Source organism: Cetorhinus maximus, chromosome 23, assembly GCF_964194155.1.
Source record: "Cetorhinus maximus chromosome 23, sCetMax3.hap1.1, whole genome shotgun sequence".
NCBI lineage: Eukaryota > Metazoa > Chordata > Chondrichthyes > Lamniformes > Cetorhinidae > Cetorhinus > Cetorhinus maximus.
In genome coordinates this window covers 62,796,035-62,821,557 of record NC_135901.1, presented here as the reverse complement: position 1 = coordinate 62,821,557, position 25,523 = coordinate 62,796,035, and the positions used below count along the sequence as shown (strand labels likewise).

At 43.5% G+C, this 25,523-nt stretch overlaps 1 protein-coding gene and 2 non-coding genes across 3 annotated transcripts in view; all 3 read right to left on the bottom strand.

Annotated features, from left to right (window-relative positions):
- Positions 1-25,523, bottom strand: part of LOC144698308 (uncharacterized) — a 319,027-nt gene that overhangs the window by 15,667 nt on the left and 277,837 nt on the right. The window lies entirely within an intron of this gene.
- trnan-guu (transfer RNA asparagine (anticodon GUU)) lies at positions 9,827-9,900 on the bottom strand. The gene has a single exon. It is a non-coding gene; the product is annotated as a tRNA-Asn (tRNA).
- Positions 13,517-13,598, bottom strand: trnas-aga (transfer RNA serine (anticodon AGA)). Its single transcript has one exon. It is a non-coding gene; the product is annotated as a tRNA-Ser (tRNA).

Sequence of the window (25,523 nt, the reverse complement as noted above, 5' to 3'; positions counted from 1 at the left end):
AATTCCCAGATTTGCTGAGTATCTCCATTATTTTCTGCTTTTATCTCTGGTTAAAGACGTTGCTTCTGAATTGGACATTGGATTTCCTGTTAACCAACTTTTATTTATTCTTGTCTATCCGCAAGTAGAAACATCTTCCAAACCCTTTTGGAATATTAAAGGCTTCGATCACCCTGTTTTCTAGAGAAAACCAGTTTAATCAGTTCAATCGTTGTTGAATGTTAAAAGTTTTCAGTTTTAACATCACTCCAGTAAATCTTTCTTGTACCTTCTCCGGTGCTTCTAGATCCATCTCATAATATGGAGACGGAGCTAATCTGAGTATCAAACTGATAATTGCTCCCAAATGCCTGTAAATTGGAAGGATCAGCATTGCAGTGGGAGAGAGGAACATGGTTACAAGCTGTTATTCACCAACCTCTATTTTGGCCATTTTCCCATCTGCAGAACTTAAAATGAAATGAACACATTCAATAAAAAGATTTAGAAAGTTGGTGTTAGTTTTGTTTGTGTCTCATTCACTTGGGTATTCAGTAAATGCTGCTCGGAGGTTAGGGACTGGGATATAATACATTTGCATTTCCTGAGCCTATGTTCGGTGAATTGGGAAGTATGGCCCGGGTTGGAGTGACTTGTGTCCCAGGAACGGGCAGTAACCCACTGATTGAAGCTGCAGTCGCCGCTTTCTGCTGGCAGCGGGTGACTGGAGAGTGCAGGGCTGGAATATTACTGCTTTTCTGCTTTTCCCTATCTCACTCACTGTGGAGCTAAGGAAGAACGAATACCTGATGGGTTTGTTTGAATCCAACAATTCTATAGATTTCGAAAGCGCTCGATGTAGGCCTAAATGTTTTTTTCATTATGTTGCAGATTCGTGAACATTGACCAGGACACATGGCTGTGAGATCAAGCACCTCCTCATTTTCCTCAGTCGAAATATACAATCTAATTCCCCTTGCTGTACAACCTGTTACAGAGATTGTTATAGAAAAGAGGGAAAGGTTACAGCAATACAAAGCCCTGGTTAGATCACACCTGGAGGACTGTGTATAGTTCTAGGAGCGGCACCTTATTAAGGAACAATATTTACCTTGAAAGTTTCAGAGGAGCCGCATTGATGAGGTTGGTGGGTTTTGGAAATTGGAAGTTGTACATCCGCAGCTTGTGGCACTGTCTCACCTCACTGTTCATTTCATGTTCACGTCTAACACACTCGATGCTGTTATTGGCTGAACGAGTCTTCTCTGTTTTGACTAAACATGCTATTATTTTGTAGGAGGAACGAGGAGAGACAGTATAAATTGCAGGGTTCTGGAGAAAAGGTCGGATAATGGCAGCGACAGGACGGGCAGAAGGCCCACTTTCCCTGCTGTAACCATTCTATGATTTTAAACAAATAATATTAATATGTTAGCAAGTTCTGTAGTTGTGGCCCAGTCTTTAAGGTGAATGGGTTTAAAATCCATTGGGGCCTCCTGACGTAGGTTCCAATCTTGCTGACTGTGTTTCTCGTTATTTCTGCTTGACTGTAGAATTAATTCTCATTCAAATGGAAGAAAAGCCATCCAAACAAATCCATTTCTGTGTCAGTCTTCTGCAAGTCTCCAGTCGGATATGAAACAAAAACTGAGCCAAGTTGGTGACATCTTGTTTTCTGGGCGTTTGTCTCTCCTTAGGACTCTGTCACTCTCGGTGGATATGTCTGTGTGTGTTCCTCTGTATGTGCCAATGTGCTTCAGTTCCCCGAAGGGTTGAACACATTTTACCAGCGCAAACTTTATTTACTTTCATTGTGCAACTTCATATTAAAATGTTACAAGGAAAGACTCTCAGGGTAAAAGATGCACGAGGAGTTTGTCTATTTCTCTGTATGTTAAACTACAACAACAATTTATATTTATAAAGCACCTTTAACCGAATGAAACGTCACAAGGTGTTCCCTAGGATCATTATATAACAAAGTGTGACACCGAGTCACATATTCGGTCAGATGACTAAAAGCTCGGTCAAAGGTGAAGAACTGTCTTAAAGGAGGAAACTAACGATTTCATGTTCCAGATAACAGCAATGGTTCTTCTCATTGGCTCATTGTGTTCAAACTGAACAGGCCATTTGGTCGGAGAAATTTATGTCTGGTGAATGGGATCGGGAATGAAAACCTGCCAAAATCAGCCTCCATGAGCCAAATTTCCAGCCTTGTTCGCAGCTTCCCTAATGGCCGACTGGTTATAGTTCAGCACTTACACTGCATCGCCCCAGGTTTGACTCCCTGTCAGGGAATTGGGATTTACTTCCCTTAGGCGAACTGTTAAAACCAATGTTATTGTCTTCCTGGTTGAAAGCAACACGAAACAGCTCTGTTAGAGTCAGTGGAGTGAGAGTTAAAGTTTCACATCAGAGCTGGAAATGTCACACGTGCAACATGTCGAGAATAAATCCAGAGTCGGAGTGAGGGAGTGAAAATAAAAGAGTAGGGCTGTGATAGCACTGACTATAGAGCTGGTGGTGCACGGCAGAATATTATTCCTGTATTACCCATGTTACTTGCAGCTCTAATTTCCTGATTTATTACAGTGCCCAACATTACCACTACAGTTTGGTGACCTATAAACAACTCCCACCAATGGTTGCTGCCTCTTGCTGTTTCTTAGCTCCACCAAAATTGATTCTACACCTTGATCCTTCAATCTAAGACCCTCTCTCACTAATGTACTGATCTTGTCGTTATTAACTGCGCGACCCCGCCTCCTTTCCCTTTTTGCCCATCCTTCCTAAATGATGAATACCCTTGAATATTCAGATCAATCACACTGCTCTTTGAAAGCAGCACAGAGGGCCGAATGGCCTCTTTATTTGCTGTAACTTTCTTTCATTTTGTGTTTCCTAACACCCCGGTTGCATCTCTCTAAGTTATTCTGGCATTTCGTAACTCAATCTAGCAAGATGTACATCCTGCCCTTCGATCCGACACTTTGAATTCCAGAGACTAAACAGGTTCAGCAAATTTTCTTCTCATTTCCAGCACTGAATTTGAAACCAGACTAGTACAATTGCAGAAATGATCTGAATCATTCACTTGAGTTTCAAACACGCAGTATTTGCACATGAGCATGTACCTTCTTGCATGAACAACATAAGCTCATTCCGCTTCTTCACATTGAAAATCAGTTGAAAATAATTTCAAAGTTTAACAACATACACAGGACTGTGGAAAATTGATACTGTGCACATTCCTATAATCAGCGTCTGGGACAATCAGCTCCTTGAACCCTTCTCGTGTCTGACATTCCCATTCCTTGCTTTCCAGGGAAAGATTTGGTTCCTAAACTGGATGGGTGGGCAGTCCCTGGCTAGGTCAGCCCTCTTCCAGAGATAATTTAAGAGTGAAAGAGATTTTCGTTCCGACTGTCATCAGTGATGACCACAAGATTTTTATTGAAAACTAATTTCACCATTTGCCATGGTGAGATTCGATCCCCAGAATCCAAAACCAGTGAAAGTACCACTGTGCCACAGCCTCCTACCAAGGTAAACGCGTTTAGAATTTGATGTGTGTCAGTTACTTTCAGTGATGAATTTCTGCCGTGTGTTCCCTTGTCAGTTTCACAGGAGCCGCAGTGATGAGGTTGGTGGGTTTTGGAAATTGAAAGTTCTACATGAGCAGCTTGAACAGCAGATCGAACAAGTGCCAGCTCAAATCGAATTGTACGGTTTGTGTGCGGTGTTTCATTTTAACAGGAAGGACGAGGAGAGACAGATTCAAGATAAATTGCTGCGAGGAAAAAGACGAGGGTTATGGAATGAGTTAAACTGCTCTTCCAGAGAGCCGGCACGGACAAGAATGTTCTCCTTCTCTGCTGTAGCCACCCATGATTTTATACTAACAACATCACCCTGTGCATTGAGTCAGTCGTGGTGACGGAGTGGTGAAGGCGATGGAGTCCAAATCCATTGGGGTTTCCCGCTTCTCAGTGGTTTTAACTCTGTGTTTACAGAGTTAATTACCGGTTACATTGAATCAAGTCCAGCCAAACACTCGGGCGTTTTCCTATTTCTGTTCATTCACGAAAATATTCACGAAACTTCTAGTCGGAAATGGAACAAAAACGGAGCCAGGTTGGTGTCAGGTTTGCTTTCTGGGTGTTTGTCTCTCCTTAGAAACAGTCCTTTGTCCTCTGTCATTCTCGGTGTATGTGTCTGTGTGTGTTCCTCTGTGTGTGTCAATGTGGTTCAGTTCATCATTTTTACCACCCAAACATTATTTACGATAGTTTTGTGGCTTCAGATTAAGATGGTCCAGAGAAAACAAAAGCGCTGTTTTAAAAGATGCAAGAGGACATTTCTTACTGTTTCTTTTTGGGTGGAGGCTGTTCAGCTACTAAATGTCCGGATGTTACAAAGCGGAGGGTGATTGAAGTTTTCACATGATCTAATGAAGTAGCTGAGAATGCCTGAGGGGCCGAATGGCCTATTCCTGTTCATATTTTTCCCACACTCTAATTCAGAACCGATGCCGGTCCAGGCAATGGTTGTTTCTGCTCTAAATGTGGTACTGAGTCGCCGAGTGGGCTAAGATGCTGGCCGAGGATTTCCTGCTTTGGGCTCCAGTCCTGCGGCTGTTAAACTTTGTTGTTTGAGACAAGAAAATCCTCCATGAGGCTAGGGGACGGCTGATCTGTGCAGTGTTGCATTTTGGTTGGGAGAATGGGGAGAGTTGGTTGGGGCAATGGCACAGACTGAAAATCTTTTTTCTCTGTTACTCCCTGTCTCCATTCTATTATTTTATACAAACAATAGCGAACTTTCACTAAGTATTGTGGCGAATTAGTTAAACTGATGGACTGGAAATCGGCAGGAGTTTTCTCATGCAGGTTTGACCCCGGTCGTTTATGCTTCCTATCATTCCTGATTTTAATTGACGGTCTGTAGAATTAGTTATGGGTTAAATTGAATATAAAACATCCAAATACCCCGTGATTCTTATTTCTGTTCATTTGCAAACATTCACTAAATTCGGAGTCGGAAATGGAAGAGTAATTGACCACTCCTGATCAACCAATCACAACTGCTCTTTGACAGCAGCAGACCAGGCCGAATGGCCTCTTTCTTTGCTGTAACTTTCTATAATTTTATGTTTTCCAACACCACAGATGCTCTTTCCCAGTCATTCTGCCATTTTATAACGCATTTTATCGAAATGTACTTTGTTACCTTGTGTCCTGTCCTTCTGAAATCAAGACCCGGAGTGAATTCAGTGAGTTTTCTTGTCATTTCCAGCAGGAGATTTGGAACCAGACCAGTTCATTGAGTTCAAATGGTCCCGACCCTTCACTGCAGCTCATTGTGTTTTTGAGTGGAGATGATTTCTGTTTGTTACGAGGTGCAGGATGATCTGATTAACTGACGGAATAGGTTTGAGGTTCCGAATGATCTATTCCTACTCTGAAACAAAAACAAAACTTGCTGGAAAAACTCAGCAGGTTTGACAGCATCTGTGGATAGAAAGACAGAGTTAATGTTTCGAGTCCACATGACTCTTCTTCAGAACTAAAGGGAAGTAGGACTTCATATTTCTACTTCCCTTTAGCTCTGAAGAAGTCATACGGACTCGAAACATTAATTCTGTCTTTCTCTCCACAGATGCTGTCAGACCTGCTGAGTTTTTCTAGCATTTTTTGCTTTTGTTTAAGATTTCCAGCATCCGCAGTAGTTTGCCTATTCCTAATCTATAGCTTTTGTTCTATTTCAGTGCCGAAACTTGTGCAGGAAACGTTTCATAAATTTCGCCCAGCGTGGCTGAGCGAGCTAAGCCGTTGGCTTAAAGTATGTACGAAGTCGTGAGTTTGCGTCCCACCGGTGCTCAACATTTAGCAGCCCCATTAGCACAAGCAAGATGCCACCTCATATTGACAGGGAGAACTAGGAAAGTTGCTGTGGGGAAAAGGTGGGGTGTGGAATTACAGTAGTTGAGTTGCTCTTCCAGAGAGACAACATGCTGAATGACCGTCTGATGGAGCCGTCTATGATTTTATACAAAGAGCAGTGATGTCAGTGTCAGTCACGGTGGAGTGGATAAGGGGATGGAGTTGGAATCCTGTGGGGTCTCCTCACAGAGGTACAAATCCTACCGTCTCCAGTTCTCATCATTCCTGATTTTAATCAGGTGCCCATGGAATTAATTATTGGATAAACGGAATCAATACCACGCAAACACTCCCGTGGTTTCTTCTTTGTCTTGGTCTGTGTGAGTGTTAATGTGGTTCAGTTCCCCAAGGGAATGGACACATTTTTAACAGAACAAACTTTATTTACATTAGTTGTGCAACTTCAGATCAAAAAAATATCAGGGTGAAAGTTGGAAGAGGAGCTTGTCTCCTTCTCTGTATGCCCCATTACAACAAAGCTTACATTTAGATAGCGTCTTTAACGTAATTAAACCTCCAAAGATGGTTGACAGGATCTTTATGTAACAGAGTCTGACACTGACACACATATTGAGATGTTGGGCCAGGTGAACAAAAGCTTGGTCAAAGAGATAGGTTTTATGGAGCGTCTTAAAGGAGGAAAGAGTGGTCGAGGTGGAGGGAGGGAATTCCAGAGTTTGGGGCCTCGGTAACTGAAACCTCGGTCACCAATGGTGGAACGATTCTGATTGGGAACATACAACAGGCCAGGATTAGAGGGGCACAGATATCTCAGAGACGTGTGGGGTTCGAGGAGATCTCAGAGATAGGGAGGGGCGAGAACAACGGGAGATTTGAACATAAGGATAAGAAAGTTTGAAGTAAATGCATTCTTTGACCGGGAACCAATGTAGGTCAACGAGTAGAGGGTGATGGGGAATGGGACTTGCTGTGAGTGAAGACACGGACAGCAGTTTTGGATGACCTCAATTTACGGAGGGGAGAATGTCCACTTACATTCCAGAACTGACATTCTGCCGGATCAGCACTGCCCTGTTTCCAGGACCAATATTGATCCTTTATAAGGTGCCGTTCCCAGAACTATACACAGTCCTCCAGGTGAGATCTAACCAGGGCTTTGTTTAGCTGTAGCAAACCTTTCCCTCTTTTCTATAACAGCCTCTGTAACAGGCTGTACAATAAGGGGAATTACATTGTATATATCGACTGAGATGCTTGGTCAGAATAAACTTCATTTAAATATTCAATAGGAAATCAATTGCATAAATAAACATTCCTCGTCATTTCGAAGACAACATATGAATCCCCAGTCCAACTCTCCGTGTGATTGGGACAGGGAAACTTTGTTAATTTTCACACACTGAGCATGGACACTGCAGAAGCTCCTGCACCTCTTTCAATATTGTTTTTCTTAACTCAGAGTTTTCAAAAAGGAATTCATAATTATTTGAAATGGAAAAAAAACCTGCAGGATTATGAAGGAAGAGAATGATATTGGAACTAAGTGGTTAGCTCTTTGAAGAAAGCACAAATCCGATGGGTCGAATGGCCTCCTAATGGGCGGTGTCAGTTTACAATTAGATCAATTTCTCTGCAGCATTCCAAAATGTCCCATCCCAATCTTATTCCAGTAGGACAGGATCTTGCAGTGCAGCAGGTCTACACAGTTTGAAATTCTATACAAGTCCCTTTGGCATTTTCTCGCGAATTGTTTCTGTGGTGCATCGCCAGTGATGCCAACGTCCCATAAATGAATAAAAATACAAATAGTGGCTATCACATTCACTTCACATACGCAAGGTCACTGGTTCAAAAGCTGGCAGAGACATTATCAAAACTGAATCATCTAATTGCGAGAAGTTGCACAATTCCCATTTGTTGCTAAACAATAACTGAATATATTATCTCACAGCCATGTGTCATTGGCACTTCTCCAGGCTTTGAATGATTTTCTCCAAAAGGCACGGTTATGAGAAAGAGACAAAAATGAGACGAATTACAGTGAGATAGTTCGCACATGTGTGAAGTGTTGAATGACCTGCTGATGTGCTGTGACATTTTATGATTCTAATTTCAGATCAATTTCTCTGCCGCATGGCTATGTTTTTCAGCCAAACTGGACTTCCACAAACCAGGGTTCGGGCGTGCAGTAAGACTGCAGGGTTTGATATACTAAGTCACTCTCTGTGGTTCTGTCCATTGTTTCTGTAGTGTAGTGGTTATCAAGTACATGCAAAAAGTCCCCTGTCTGGAAATGGGTAGAAACATTATCGAGATTTACACATCTAAGTGTGAGGGAAAGTTCCATAATTCATGTTTGTTGCTGAATATTAACTGAATATAGTTCCTTGCCACCATTTTAAATTTGCCCTTCGCCAACTTCAAAAAGCATTCTCAAATTCAGGAGGGATGAAACTGACTAGGTACAAAAGAAATACCAGTTTCTTTAGTCAACAACAGGAATTAATAAGTTTACAAATGCAAATTCACAGTTACCTATTGACTGAAAGATGACTACTCTTGTGATCCAAAGACTAGCATTACCCTAAAGATAGGCGCAACTGATACTGTGATTGAACACAAGGGAATGGGAGAGATGGTACAAAATCACTTTTCATCGCTCCTCATCATGGATCTTCATTCTATCATGGGCATCACTGGCCAGCATTTGTTGCCCATCCAGAATTGTCCTTGAGCTGTGTAACTTGTTAAACCATTTCGGAGGGCCGTTAAGAATCAATCACATCACTGTTGGTCTGGAGTCACAGGCGGGTCAGACCAGGTAAGGACGACCGATTGAATTCCCTAAAGGACTGGTGAATGGGTTTGTACAGCAATCAGTGATAGTTTCATGTTCATCATGACTGAGAAAATACTGAGGACATGTCCGATCAGAATAAACGTCTTTTGTAAATTCAATATGAAATTAATTGCACAAATAACTAATGTTTATATCAAAAACTTCAGAAAGAACCATAGTCCAACTCTTCATTTCATTGGGTAAGGGAAATATTCATTAAGGCAAACTGCATGGATTCTGCAGAAACTCCTTCTTCAAAAGGGAATTTGGAAATGGTTGAAAGGGAGAAATTTCTGATTCATGGAAAGGGAGAGGAAACTGGGACTAATAGGCAAGATCTTTGTAAAAGGCAGGTTACAAATAGAATGGGTGTAAGGTTCTCTTACTGCGCTGTGCCATTTGATGTTGACATTGCTGATCAGTCTGTCTCCAGCATTCCTAATGAGAACAGCCGAATTCCATTTCTTCAAAACAAAGACCCAAAGTGCTGCTGCATGACGTCACCGATTAACATTCCAGACAGCTCCATTGGGATCCAGGCAGGGAAATGTTCCTGTAGCGTTGTGGTTACACCACTCAGTTCGCTTCTGCAAGTTACTCCATTCGATGCTCGGGGAAAACATTATCACCCAGCTGTGTGGAAAAGTTGTATCGCTCCCATTCCTGTTTGTTGTTGAATGTGAACTGAATGCTGGATCTTGCAGCCACATTAGATTCGCTTTTCGCCATTTCTGAAGATAACATTCAGCAAAATAAGAAGATGTTTCTGCTGGCAGCGGGTGATTGGAGAGTGCGGGGCTGGAATATTGTTACTTGTTCCTGTCTCACTCACTGTGGAGCTGAGCAAGAGCGACGAATTGATGGGCTTGTTTCAATCCAATAGCCTCATAGATCTCTATTGATTTAGATGGGGGTTCACGAACGTTCATATTCTTTGTTATGTCTGAAATGAATATCCATAAACAGAGCTTGGTGTGGGAACTCAGTGGGTGACAGCCGAGTTTTCAACGTGGGGTGGGGGATGGATTTTCTTGTTGTTTCAGGGCCCTGAAACAAATCAGAGCGTTAATGAGTAATGATGGGGAGAAAAATGTGCCAGCTTCGTCCCTGGGTGGTCTCGAACCACCAACCTTTCGGTTAACAGCCGAACGCGCTGACCAATTGCGCCACAGAGACTAGAAGGAGGGGCTGGTACTCTGTAAGATATCCTAAACCAATGGCTCAGCGAGGGAAAGCTTCAGATTGCCGTGACTGCAATGACAATTATTCCCTCTCAGTTTTACTCTTCCCAAATAAAGGGTGGGACATTCATTGTGGGCACATGGAAAAAGTCTGATCCCACCCACTGCAGACACATCCAGGTCACTGGGAACCAGCTCTCCGACAACCGGTGCCGTTTCCCTTCGAGCCTTTCGGTGTTTTGTCTGTTACTGAGTATTCTGATTGTCCCAAAACCGGTAATTCTAAAGGGGTTTCTCTGTTACACAGTGAGTGGTTAGGATCTGGAATGCACCACCTGAACATGTGGGGGAGGCAGATTTCAAAAGAGAATTGGACAGAAAATGCAGGTCTCCGGGGAAAAGGCGGGGTAAAGGGACCAGGTGAGTTAGTTTCCAGAAGAGTAAGACTCAGAAACCAGCGGCTGTGATATTAACAAAGCGGGATGGAGAAAGACTCAGTTTGAGCGGTGACACTGCTGGAGGGATGGGGAGTTGGGGATCACCCATCAAAGCTTTAAAAAAACTGCGGCGCCCAGCATGGGACTCGAACCCACGATGCTGAGATTAAGAGTCTCAGGCTTTACCGGGTAAGCTAGCCGGGAATGCACAGTCATCGTTCCCTATGCAAAAATTCAGGGAGATCAATGTTGCTTCCTCCCTGGAGCCTCAGCTTGTTCTGAATTTCAAAGTGTGGAAGGTAATCGGCCTACAAAAGCCCCAAGGTTACAATACATTCCTCTCAATCACCAATAACATCATTCACATCTTCCACTTCTTAGCTGCACCTCCTTCCAAACATTGCAAACTCCTCTTGCATCGTTCATCCTGATATTTTTCTCTTTGACATTTTAATATGAAGCTGCACAATTAATGTGAGTCAAGTTTATGAAGTGAATATGTGTCCATCCCCTCGGGGAACTGAACCACATTGACACACACAGAGGAACACACACAGACACATACACCGAGAGTGACAGAGGCCTCAGGAGAGACAAACACCCAGAAAGCAAGGATGTCACTAACTTGGTCAATTATTGTTCCATTTCAGGGGCCAAATGTAGTGAATGTTTGCAGATGAACAAAAGTAACATACACGGGGGTGTTTGGCTGGTTTTCTTTTTCATTTGACGGATAATTTATTCTGCAGACAGTTTGTGTCAGTCAGGAATGAGAAGAAGGGGAGTTGGCAGGATTCGAACCATGTGGAAAAACGCCTGAACCACTCGGCCAGGACAACTGGGTAAAGGCTGCATGTTGTTTGTTTAAAATAATAGAATGAATACAAGGAGTTCCAGTGAAAGAAGGTCTTCCAGTCCGTGCCATTGTCCCACCTTTTCCCAGTCACCCTGGGATTTACACTGTCTCTCCTCAATCTTCCAAATGAAATACAACACGGCACAGCTCAGCTGCCCCTTCACCGCACAGAGAATTTTTGGAAAGCGCCTCAAATAACAAACCACCAGAAAGTTTGGCAGCGGTGGGAGTGAAGCCCAAATCACCAGAGAGATCGAAACCTGAACCAGCGGCTGAGCCCACTCGGCCTCACTATCACATTCAGATTAGACACAAACATTGTCTTCACCAACATTGACACTGAATTAGGATATTAAAAATTATGATCAGGAATTGGCCATTCGGCCCCTCGAGCGTTCTCAGCTACTTAATAAGATCATGTGAAAGCTTCAATCATCACCCAGTAACATCTGGAGGTTTAGTTGCTGAACAGTCTCCACTCAAAGAAAAGAGAGAAATGTTTTAAAACTGCTCTTTTTTACCCTGTACCACCTTAACATGAAGCCACAGAACTAACATGGCCAATGTTTGGGTGGTAAAAATGGGAAACTGACCCACATTGACACACACAGAAAATCACAAATATGTGTGTTGTTAAGATTTGAAATTGTGCTTATTTTCACACTGACTTTCAATGTGCAGAAAGTGGAGCTGTGATCAGCTTATAGCTCAGAAGATGTACAGCAAGAATGTACATAACAGGCTGATGCTAACAGTGCCTGTTTTAACTCGGTGAGCTGCATCTGACGATTGAGAACATTTAATTTCCGCTCAACGAGTCCGGTTCCAAATTCCCTGCCATAAATGAAAAGAAAACTCGCTGAATTTGCTGAATGTCTTGAATTCAAAGCATCATATGGAAGGTAAGAAAATTCATCTTAACCGTGGTATTAGGAAAAATAAAATGACAGAAAGTTACAGCAAAGAAAAAAGGCCATTCGGCCCTGTGTGCTGCTTACAAAGAACAGTGTGATTGGTTGACCTGAATACTTTTAGGAAGAATGGACAAAAAGGAAAACGAGGTGGGGTCACGCCGTTAATAAGGAACGAGATCGGTACATTAGTGACAGAGGATCTTAGATTGAAGGATCAAGATGTGGAATTAGTTTGGGTGAGCTAAGAAACAACAAGAGGCAGCAAACATTGGTGGGAGTTGTTTACAGGCCACCAAACTGTAGTGGTAATGTTGGGCATGGGATAAATCAGGAAATTAGAACTGCATGTGACATGGGTAACACGGAAATAATATTTTGCCGTGCACCACCAGCTCTATAGTCAGTGCTTTGTAACCTATCACAGTCCTTCTCTTTTATTTTCACTCCCTCACTCCGACTCTGGGTTTATTCCCGAGTTTGCCCTTGTGACATTTCCAGCTCTGATGTGAAACTTACACTCTTACTCCATCATTTCTAGCAGAGCTTTACAGTGTTATTTACAACCAGCAAATTAATCACATTGATTTGATCAGCTCGCCCAGGAGGAATAAGTTTCAAATCCCTAACCAGGAATCGAACGCAGGCTGTACTGATAAAATTACCGCATTCTAACCACTAACCCAGCAGTTTGACACATTCAGACTGCTTGTGGCATTTTCCCCTTCCAGATCCCTTTTTCCAGGGACAAGTTTCTTTGACCAAATGGACTATGTCGTTTGAACACAAATGACGTCTTCAGCCAATGAGAAAAACCATTGCTGTTAGCTGGAACATGAAATCGATACTTTCCTCCTTTAAGACAGTTCTTAAAGCCTCCCTCTTTGACCGAGCTTTTAGTCATCTGACCGAATATGAAGCTCAGCGTCATACTTTGTTATACAATGCTCCTGGGGAACGCCTTGTGACGTTTCATGAGGTAAAAGGAGCTTTATAAATATAAGTTGTTGTTGTACTCCACACAGAGAAAAAGACAGACTCCTGTTGTCTCTTTCATCCTGATATTTTTCGCTGTAACATTGTAATGTGAAGTTGCACCACGAATGTGAATACAGTTTGTGCTCGTAAAAATGTGTTCACCTCCTCGGGGAACTAAACCACATTGACCCACACACAAGAACAAACAGAGATATACACCGAGAGTGACAGGGGCTTAAGGAGAGGCAAATGCCAGGATGAAATCATGTCACCAAATTGGCTCTTTTTTTTCCATTTCCGACTGGAGATTTGCAGAAGGCTGACAATGAATGGAAATAAGAGATCACGGATGTGTTTGGATCTCTTTTCCTCGATTCAAACGATAATTAGTTCTGTCTGCGTGCAGTTAAAGTCAGAAATAACAGGAAACGTAGTCAGCAGGATTCGAACCTGCGCGGGGTAACCCCAATGGATTTCTAATCCATCGCCTTAACCACTCGGCCACGACTACAGAGGTTGCTCCTATACCATTATTAGTTGTATGAAATCGTAAAGGTTACAGCAGAGAAAACGATCTTTCTGCCCGTCTTGTCATGGCCATTACCTGGCCTTTTCCCCGGAACCCTGAAATTTATCCTGTCTCTCCTCATTCTTCCCACCAAATTGGAAATGAAAGAGTGAGAATGATCACATAAGCTTAGAAAGCTCACAGCAACCGTTGTTTTCATTGGCTGACAAAGTCGTTTATCTTGAACCTAAACAGGCAGTTTTGTGGTGAAAGAGATCTGAACTGAAAAACAATAGGCAAAAGCAGCGTAGATAAGCCAAATCGAAAATTATTGGTGCAGCTTCCCTGGTGGTCTCATGGTTAGGATGCGGTGCTCTTAGCGCTGCAGCCCGCATTTGATTCCCGGTCAGGGAATGTCAATTTGTTGGAACGAGTGTTGGTTATTCATTGATTGGAAACGTTTAAAACTCCACCAGAATCAGGGGAGTGTGGTTTTACGTTTTGCCTCAGAGCTGGAAAACAGCACACTTAGTTCAAGTGGGGTAAGGGAATGAAGGAAGAGGAGAGGGGAAAGGCTGGGTGCAAATCACTGACTGTAGAAATGTTGGTGTGAGGCAAAATATGGGTGGGAGAAGTACGAAATTTGCTGCCTACTGTTTGCACTGACACAAGTATCATTCCTGAAGGATCAACCAATCACTACTGCTCTTTGAAACCAGCACGCCCTGCCTAATGGCCTCTTTCTGTGCTGTAACTTTTTGTAATTTTATATTTCCCAACAGCACGAGTCATTCTGCCATTTTATAAACCACTAGAGCGAGATGCGCTTTCTTACCTTGTATTTGGCTCTTTTGAAACCTAAACAAGGAACAAATTCAGTGAGTTTTCTTGTCATTTCCAGCACGAGATTTGTCACGAGACTAATTGAGCGACATATTAATGGTGCCAATCCTTCACTGGAGCTCACCGCGTCCAAAGAGCACTGTTATCATCAGCCTGTCATGTATCTTCTTGCAGTACATCTGCTGAACAATATAAAGCTTATCACAGCTCTGCTTTCTACACATTGAAACCCAGTGTGAAAATCAATTACAAAGCTGAACAACTGGGAGGAGACTGACTGTGGATAATCGGCACTAGGCACATTCCTGTAATCAGTATCTGGGAGAACCAGGAAGATGAGATCCAGGTGTCTCTTTACCAACGAGTTTTACCCATTCCCACGAACTGGCTGTGTCTGCATCAAGCACCTAATTAACCTGGGGGCTGGACGGGGAGAGGGAGCTGGAGGCGAGACAGGGACAGAAGCAGAATGAGATGCGACATGAAAGTGTTTTGAATTTGATGTGTGTCAGTTGCTTTCAGTGATGAATGACAGTCTTGTAAGTTTCACAGGAGCCGCAGTGATTAGTTGGTGTTTTTTTTTCAAGCAGCAAGATTTTAAAAGTAAAAAGATAAAAGACTGAACCTTTCTATATATATCCTATAACAACAACTTATATTTATAAAGCGCCTTTAACCTAATGAAACTCATAAGACGTTCCCCAGGAGCATTATATATCAAAGTGTGACACCGAGACACATATTCGGTCAGATGTCTAAAAGCTCGGTCAAAGGGGGAAGCTTTAAGAACTGTCTTAAAGGAGGAAAGTACCGATTTCATGTTCCAGCCATAAACAATGGTTCTTCTGATTGGGGTAGAAGTCACTTGTGTTCAACCCAAACAGACCAATTGGTCAGAGAAAGTTGTCTCTGGTGATAGAGATCGGGAATGAAAAAGAAAATGTCATAAGTTGCCTTCATAATCCAAATGTCAGGCCTTGTTGTTAGTTTCCCTGATGTCCAGTGACTGGGAATCGGCGCTTCCATTGGACCAACAGTGAATAGGGTGGAGGGTTTTTGAAATTGAAAGTTATACATGAACAGCTTGTGGGACTATTTCATCTCACTGTCAATTTCATGTTCCAGATCACAGAAACCGTTGTTTTCATTGGCTGAAGAAGTCGTTTATCTTGAACCTAAACAGGCAGTTTTGTGGTGAAGGAGATCTGAACTGAAAAACAATAGGCAAAAGGAGCGCAGATAAGCCAGATTAAAAACTGCTAGTGCAGATTCCCTGGTGGTCTAGTGGTTAGGATCCGGCGCTTTCACCACCGTGACCGGGGTTCGATTCCCGGTCAGGGAATGTCGAGTTGTTGAATTTGTTGGAATGAGCGTTGATTTTTCATTGATTGGAAACGTTTAAAAGCTCCACCAGAATCAGAGAAGTGAGAGTTTAAGTTTCGCCTCAGAGCTGGAAAACATCACACTTGGTTCAAGTGGAGTGAGGGGATGAAGGAAGAGGAAAAGTTGCAAAGCACTGACTATGGAAATGTTGGTGTGAGGCAAAATATGGGTGGGAGAAGTATGAATTTTGCTGCCTACTGTCTGCACCGGCACAAATATCACTCCTGATGGATCAAACAATCACTACTGCTATTTGAAACCAGCACGCCCGGCCGAATGGCCTCTTTCTGTGCTGTAACTTTCTATAATTTTATAGCAACAGCACGGGTCATTCTGCAATTTTATAACCCACTCGAGCGAGATGTACTTTCTTATGTTGTATTCGGCTCTTTTGAAACCTAAACAAGGAACAAATTCAGCGAGTTATCTCGTCATTTCCAGCATGAGATTTGTCATGAGACTAATTGAGCGACACATTAATGGTGCCAATCCTTAACTGGAGCTCACCACGTCCAAAGACCACTGTTACCATCAGCCTGTCATGTATCTGCTGAACAATGTAAGCTTATCACAGCTTTGCTTTGTTCACGTTGAAACCCAATGTGAAAATCAATTAAAAAGCTGAACAACTGGGAGGAGAGTGACTGTGGATAATCGGCACTGTGCACATTCCTTTAATCAGTATCTGGGAGAATCAGGAAGATGATTTCCAGGTGTCTCTTTACCCACGAGTTTTACCCATTCCTACGAATTGACTGTGTCTACATGAAGCAGCTAATTGACCTGGGAGCTGGAAGGGCAGAGGGAGCTGGGGGCGAGACAGAAGCAGAAAGGGATGCGACATGAAAGTGTTTTGAATTTGACGTTTGTCAGTTGCTTTCAGTGATGAATGTCTGCCATGTAAGTTTCACAGGAGCCGCAGTGATCAGTTGGTGTTTTATTTAAGCAGCAAGATTTCAAATTAAAAAGAGAAAAGCAAATTACTGTGAATGATGGAAATCTGAAACAAAAGCAGCATATGCTAGAAAAACTCAGCAGCTGGAGCAAGGGTCAATGTTCCCAGACAGTACGACTTTTATTCAGATTTTCAAAGTATTACAGCACCAGCGTGGGTCTCGAACCCATGACCCAGAGATTAACATTCTCATGCTTTGCCGACTAAGCTAGCTAGGAACATGAAAAACTGTTTTGTATCCCAATATACATGGTTAAACCTGCTGCTTTCTACTTGATACCTCAGCTTGACCGGAATTTTAAAGTGTGGAACAGAATCGGCCGACAAATGCCGCAAAGTTGCAATGCATTCCTCTCAATCATCAATGACATCATTCACATCTCCCACTTCTTAGCTGCACCTCCTTCCAAACACTGTGATCGATTTTCCTCGGGATTTTCTCCTGGATTTAATATTTACCTGCTTTGGGTCCTCATTTTGAAATCAGATTCGCATCAACATCCAACACAAATTGAAATCCAAACCTGATGGACAAACAATGGAAAACAAGTCACTCGGTAACACAAATCCCATGGATTTTTAGAATCACAACAGTCAGCTTTTCAATAAAATGAAGGAATTTTACAGTGAAAAGTTTAGAAAGTTTGGTGACTTTTATTTGTGACTCACTCACTCTGGTATTCTGTAAATGTTGCTCAGAGGTTTAGTGACCAGGATATACTCTACTTGTGTTTTCCTGAGCTTGTGCTCGGTGTATTGGGAGGTTTGGCCTGGATTGGAGTATCTCGCGTCCCAGGGATGGGCAGTAACCCGCTGACTGAAGCTGCAGTCGCTGCTTTCTGCTGGCAGCGGGTGATTCGAGAGTGCAGGGCCGGAATATTGCTGCTTTTCTGCTTTTCCCTGTCTCACTCACTGTGGAGCTGAGGAAGAGAGAATAATTTATGGGTTCGTTTGATTCCAGTAATTTCATGAATTTCTGATGGGTTAGATGAAGGTACAGAGTGGGTCCAAATCTTTTCTTATTGTATTTGACAGAAAACGTAATTTTAAAAAGAAGCTGTTTTTGTGGGAGTTCACTGGACAACAAAAGACCTGCCACCGTTTGGGGATATCTTGCAGCCCAAGTACCCAATGACAACCTGGAACTGTGTGGCAATGATTGGTGCTGAGGGGGAAAAACAGTAAAAACCTTCACCCCCTGGGTGGTCTTGAATGACCAACTTTTCAGTTAACAGGCAAACACGCTGACCAATTGTGCCACAGACATTAAACACAAACCTGACAAGGTTTCCAAACCAGGGTGTCAGTGAGTCTAATGTTCAGATTGCCGCTACCCAGATAGCTATCACGCTCTGTCAGTTTCACTCTTCCAAAATAAAGGGTGGGACATTCATTCCAGATACATGGAAACAGTCTGATCCCACCCACTGCAGACACATCCATGTCACCGGGAACCAGCTCTCCTACAACCAGTGCCATCTCCCTTCGAGCCTTTCATTGTCTTGTCTGATACCAAGTATTCTGATTGTCCCGAAGCCGATATTAGGTTTGAATTCCTGATGTGCAGTAACGAGAATCCTTTCAATGTCTCAAATCAGTTAATTTCACTGATAACATTAGAGTCACTGTTCCAGCGTCTTAAAGAAGGGAAAGGTGCCTTGACTGTCTCTGGTCAGTCGATTCTGGATTCCATTCCTCAGAGGAGATTTTCATTTCCTTCTTGAGTTCCCTTACTATATCTGGCAGCATCTTTGGATTGAGAGGCAATATTAACATTTCAGATGCAGTGCAGTTATGATGAAAGGTTACAGACCTGAAATGAAAACATGTCTCTCTCTCCACAGTCACTACCAGATCTGCTGAGAATTCCAGCATTTTCTGTTTTTATTTCAGATAACCAGCATCTGCAGTATTTTTGCTTTACTTTACCTGATCAGTGAAACATATAAGATCCTCGGGGTACTTGACAGGGCGGATTTGGAGAGGATGTTACCTCTTGTGAGATAATCTAGAACTCGGAATCGCTGTTTAAAAACAAGGGGTCACCCATTTCAAATGGAGATGAGGCGATTTTTTTTCCCTCAGAGGGTCGTGAAACTTTGGAACTCTGTTCCTTAAAAGGCTGTGGAAGCAAAGTCTTTGAATATTTTTAAGGCAGATGTCGATATATCCTTGGGAAGCAAGGGGGTGATAGGTTATCAGTGATAGGTGGGATACAGATTTCAGGTTACTATCAGGTCAGCCATGATCTTATTAAATGGTGGAGTAGGCTTGAGGGGCCGAATGGCCTACTCCTCCTCCTTTTTCTTATGTAGTGCTAAGAATAAGGAACCCATTACCAGTCGATTTCGAGATCCATGTCTGAGCAGAAAATATGCAGGTAAACTCACACTGTAAACAGATTGTTCACAGTTAAAATTGGAAAGGGATTCACTCTCATCCCATTTACTGACACAGCAACACAGTCTTGCTGGTGGGAGACCATTCAGATACTTCACATGTGCAAAGGGCTTTATTCAGTTTGCCCACATGTTAACACTCCAACTTTAAAAGTTCAAAAAATTTGATCCACAATCAGAGCAGAGATGTTGGCAAGACACGGTTAAAATGTTCCATGTATCGGGGGAAATGTTACTAGCTCACCCATTCTGCTGAGACTACACTGAGTTCAGACCTAACTGTTGGGGTTTGTTCTGCATCCAGGCGAGAATTGCGGTGGACCCTGGAGCAATTTGGCCGCTGTATCATTGATTAAACAATTTTATGTCTTTCCCCTAAGGCACTCATCGTATTCTGATTACAGGACAGAGGTTTCAGTTCGACAACGTGATCTTTCAATGGAGGAGCGGCCACCCAGCATTCGCTGCGGGGTAGAAAATGCCCAATCTTCACAACAGTAGCGCTATACGCATGCGCAGTTCTGCTGAGAGTGGTGGGGCATGCGCATTGCGGTCGGATCCATGAGCATGCGCAATGCTGGTCTGTGACTGAAGCTGCTCGGGGCGGTTGAGAGTTTGTCGAGTGGAGCAAACTAACAGAGTTAGTGGGTGTGTGAGGAGGAATGGAGCCAGCGGAGTGGGCAGGAAGGCTTCATAAAGACACAACGCAGGCCGCAGACCCCAAATAACAAGGTACCGGTCTTGTGTTTGCAGATAACGGGCCGAAAAAGTCTGGATTTCTCCCTTCGTCAGGCCCGGGGTAACGGCCGCCATCTTTATAGGGGCAATGTGCAGCTGTGCGCATGCGCGGTCATCCTGGACCAGGTAGCAGGAGGAGAGAAAATTGTGCATTTCTATCCCGGACTGACAGGGATGGATTTTGGAAACTCCTTTCACAGGGGATTTGAAGGGGAGGATTTACACACAGTAAACTTAAACCAAGAGAAACGTTTGTTCTTTCTGAATTTCAATCCTGGATTGACCGTGATGGATTTTTTGAATTCCATTTACAGGATGTTAGAAGAGGAGGAACTCAAGGGATACTTGAGGGAGATGAGAAAGTGAAACCAAACATCCCGTCAAAATCTGAAAGTCTCTTGATTCACCAGGACCTGAATAGCACCAGCCTTTGAATGTAAGCATTGAGGTCATTTTCAGTTACTGGGTAAAAAATCTCTTCCTCACATTGAGGATCTTACCTAAAATCTTAAATCTCTGTCCCTTAATCCTTTCATAATCAGCTAATGGGAACAGCTTTAATTTAACTACCGTTCATAATCCTGTACACCTCTATCAAATCTTCCCTCAAACTCCTTTACCCCAAGGAGAACAACCCCAGTTTCTTGAATTTGATCTTACAATTAAAATCCCTCATCCCTCGACCCATTCTGATAAATCTCCTCTACCCCCTCTCAAGGACCCTCACATCCTTCATAATGTGTGGTGATCACTGGTTTGCACAGACCCAGATGTTCTGTGTCCGTGTGTGTGACATCATCACACATCGACAGTTACCTGTGACATCATCACACATCGACAATTACACGGTGACATCATCACACATCAGCAATTACACTGTCACATTATCCCGCTCCCCGGGTATTTCCTCAACTGGGAGATTTTTCTCTGACTCCGGTTCTTCTATCTTTTCAGCTGCAGGCTCCAGCAGGAGAGTTTAAATTTGAAAATGGTGATATTCTTTCAGAGGTGAGTATTTTTCACCATCCATCTACAATTTAGAGCTTTTAGTGCTATGCTCTGTTTTCTGTGAGAGGAACCAAGTCTCTGGGACTGGTGTGGCTCCTTTACTGAGGATCTGAATCCATGTCCATCCTTTGCTCTGTTTCACCTCTGCCCTCCCTGATCACCTCTCTGCCATTGTCCACCTTCCTCTGTCTCTCATATGTTTGGTATTTTATTGTTACTTCTGCTGACCGTGTCTCAATGAGGTTTCTACTGCTGCCCATCCTCTGACCATGTGCTGCTGGTTCCCAGCTTTATTTTCCCACAGTATCTTTCATAGCCAGGAATTGTTTTTCCTGCGCTATAGTCCATTTCTCTTCCACTTCTGAGCTTATATTGATCATCAAATTCTGCAGCATTTTTACTCCCTGTAAATCATTCTGTGAACCCTGCAATGTTTACTCTGTTTCCCTCTCCACAGATACCAGCAAATATTGCCAATCCCCAGTTGCCTGTGGAGAAGATGATGTTTGACCTTCTTGAACGCTGCAGTCCATGTGGTGAAGGTGCTCCCACAATGCTGTTAGGTAAGGAGTTCCAGGTTATTCACCCAGTGATGATGAAGGAACACTGATATATGTCCAAATCAACAACAACAATTTGTATTTATAAAGCACTTTTAATGTAAGACAATGTTTCAAGGCATTTCACAGAAATGTTACAAAACAAGGTTTGACACTGAGCCACATGAGGAGATATTTGGGCAGGTGATCAAGCGTTTGTCAAAGAAGTGGGTTTTACAGAGTAAATTAAAGGAGGAAAATGAGGTAGAGAATGGGAGAGGTTTAGGGAGTGAATTCCAGAGCTTGGAGCCTTGGAAAGTGACAGAATGGGCACGAATGTGGAACAATAGAAATCAGGAACACTCAGTATGCCAAATTAGAGGAGCGCAGATATCTCCGAGGGTTGTGATGCTGGAGGAGATTCCAGCAATAGGGAGCAGCCATGCAGGAATTGGAAAATAAGGGGTGGAGTCAGGCGATGTTACTGAGGTGGAAATAGGCGGTCTTGGTGATGATGTGGATGTGTGGTTGGAAGCTCATCTTGGGGTGAAATATTTCACCATGGTTGTGAACAGTCTGGTTCAGTCTCAGACAGTTGTCGGGGAGAGGGATGTTGTCGGTGTCTAGGGAGTGGAGTTTGTAGTGGGGACTGAAGACAATGGCTTCAATCTTCCCAATATTTAAATGGAGGAAATTTCTGTTCATCCAGTACTGGATGTCAGACAAGTCAGGACGGTATGTGACTTGGAGGGGAACTTGGAGGTGATGGTGTTCACATACACCTGCTACCCTGGTCCTTCTCAGGGGTAGAGGTTGAAGGTTTGGGAGATTCTGTCAAAGTTCTGGTTTATTTGTAGGTCTATGAAAAGCCCTCTCATCTCACCCACTGCCTCTCCCACTCCTCTCTCTGACTTTCTCTCTCTCTCCTTTTCTCCTTCTGTCACATAGAATTCTCCAGTCCAGCGGGTTGTGGATGCTCCATCATTGAATATATTTCAGGCTGAGATGGGGAGATTTTTGGTGTCTCAGAGAGTCGAGGAATATGGGGAGTAGGGGGGAAAGTGGAGATGAAGCCCAAGATCAGCCACGATCGTATTGAATGACGGAGCAGGCTCGAAGGGCCATGTGATCTCCTGCTGCCCCTAACACTTGTTTTATTATTGAAACCAGAGTCTTGTGTAAGCCCAGAATGGGTGGCAGGTTCCCTTCCCTGAAGGACATTAGTGAACCAGTTGGGTTTTTATGACAATCCAGCAGTTTTCATGGTCACTTTTCCCTCGTGCCGGCCCCACAAATTACCTGATTCATTCAGCTCAATTTCACAACCTGTCTTTGTGTTTTTGTGGGTTCTCTCTCACTCCATTTTTTCTGTTTTAAATCAATTTCACAGGATATTAGAAGGGGAGGATTTGCAGTCGGGAAACTGAAACCAAACATCACATCAGGATCTGACGGAGTCGCCCAATTTATCGTAACCTGAATGTTGTTGGATTTTGAACATGGAAGGAAAAAGCACCGTTCACAGTGGGGAGAAACCGTACACGTGTTCTGTGTGTGGACGAGGCTTCATCCAATCATCAGGCCTGTCAAAACATAAATGCAGTGAGAATGGGGAGAAACCTTGGAAATGCGGGGACTGTGGTAAGGGATTCAATTACCCGTCTGAACTGGAAACTCATCGGCACAGTCACACTGGGGAGAGACCATTCACCTGCTCCACGTGTGGGAAAGGATTCACTCAGACATCTGACCTGCTGACACACCAGCGAGTTCACACTGGGGAGAAACCATTCACCTGCTCCATGTGTGGGAAGGGATTCACTCAGCCATTCAACTTGCTGAAACATGAGCGACTTCACACTGGGGAGAGACCGTTCAAATGCTCAGACTGCGGGAAGTGCTATAAAAGCTCCGGGGAACTGATGTCCCATCGTCGTGTTCACAGTGACGAGAGACCGTTCAGGTGCTCTCACTGCGAGACTGGGTTCAGGTGGTCATCTCAACTCACTGTACACCAGCGAGTTCACAGCGGAGAGAGACCGTTCACCTGCCCCGCGTGTGGGAAGGGATTCACTCAGTTACCCCAACCTGTTGACACACCAGCGAGTTTACACTGGAGAGAGACCGTTCACCTGCTCCGAGTATGAGAAGGGATTTACTCAGTTACCCCACCTGCTGAGACACCAGCGAATTCACAAGTGACAACAGTGAATGGATTTTGCTGTTAATCACATCCTGGACTGAACCATGTTGATTGGGGTCTGTTTCTACTAATGTTAATCAACTCCAACCCAGTTAGAGCTGTTAATATTCTAAATAAAGTCAAATAAATCAGCTCTGTGTTAAACATACAAATTAGTTCCTTCTGTAGGTCTCTCCCTCTCCACTGTCTCATCCATTCTCACCTCCAACAACAAGTGTGAGGAGCTCATGGAGCTTCTTTGTCACTAAGATTGAGACAACCTGATCAGCTGCCTCTGCTGCTTCCCCCCCTCCCACTATCCCACCGGAACAAACTGTCTCTAAAGATCCCCCTTGTCTGAACCCTGAACCCGCACCTTTCTTTAGTTTCGCTCCCATTTCCTCTCATGCCACCTTAGTGCTCATCTTGTCCATGAGACCCACCTCCTGCTGCATTGACCCTATTCCCATTAAACTGCTGGTCACCCAACTTCCCCATGTTCGCTGAGATTGTCAATGGTTCTCTCTCTTCAGTTACTGTCCCTCTCTCCTTCAAATCTGACATCATCAAGCCCTCGTCAGTAAACAAACCTTTGGCCTTGTCCTTGCAAATAGCTGTCCCATCTCCAACCTTCCTTTCCTCTCCAAACTCCTCAAACATGTTCACACCTCCCAAATCTGTGCCCATCTTTCCCAAAACTCCCTGTTTGAATCCCTCCAATCAGGTTTCTCCCCTGCCACTAATGTCATCCAATGTGACTGGGACAAAGGGAAACTATCCCTTCTCGATGTGTCTGCAGCCTTTGACAAGGTTGACCACACCATTCTGCTCCAACACCTCTCCACTGTTGTCCAGCTGGGTGGTGCTGCTCTCTCCTGGTTCCATTCTTCTCTATCTAACCATCGTCAATGAATCACTTGGAATGTCTTCCCTTCCCACTCCCACAGTTACCTCTGGTGTCCCCAAAGGATCCAGCCTTGGCCTCCTCTTATTTCTCATCAACATGCTCCCCACAACGACATCATCTGAAAACACAGTGTCAGTTATCATGTGTACACTGTCAGTGCCCAGCTCTACCTCAACACCACCTGTCTCCACTTCTCCCCTTTTATTAAATTATCAGACTGTTTGTCTGATATTCAATGGTGGATGAACAGAAATTTCCTCCAAGTAAACATTGGGAAGACCGAAGCCATTGTTTTCATTCCCTAGATACCAACTCCATTCCTCTCCTTGGCAACTGTCTGAGACTAAACCAGACTTTTTGCACAAGTGATGTCAGGTTTGACTCCGACAAATGTTCTGACTCAGGTGTATGTGTCTTGGTGAGTTTCCAGTCAAATTATATTGTGAAACCTCCCCACAGGCAGAACAGACAAACATTTCTCCTTCCACAATCAAAGGCTGGTCATTTATGAATTCAGTGATTCTATAAAGATCTTGTCGAGATTTTTGGTTTGAGTTTCCCATCTGAAAATCCTCTCCCTCTAATCCCCTGTAAACACAGTTTACAAAAGTCATCACTGTCAGTACAGGATAGAAATTCAGAACAGACAATTCTAGTTCCTATGGAATATTGTTTCCTCTTTCATTCTCCCAAATCTATAAATCCCTGTCCCACACACTCCTTCCCCTCTCCTAATTTTTTCCAGATTCAGTGTCCAGTCTCCTACTAATTCTTTTCTCCTCTCCAGATTCTCTCTCTTCCTGACCTTAAAGATGTAACTCAGGCTGTGGATCAATCCCACTCCTTCACTCCAATGCATTGACTGTTTATAATACAGGTGGAGGCCATTCACCCATCCTGCCTGTGCTGGCTCTCTGTAAGCGCAAATGAGCCAGTCCCATTTCCCTGCCCTTTCACGAAGAAAACCAGCAAAT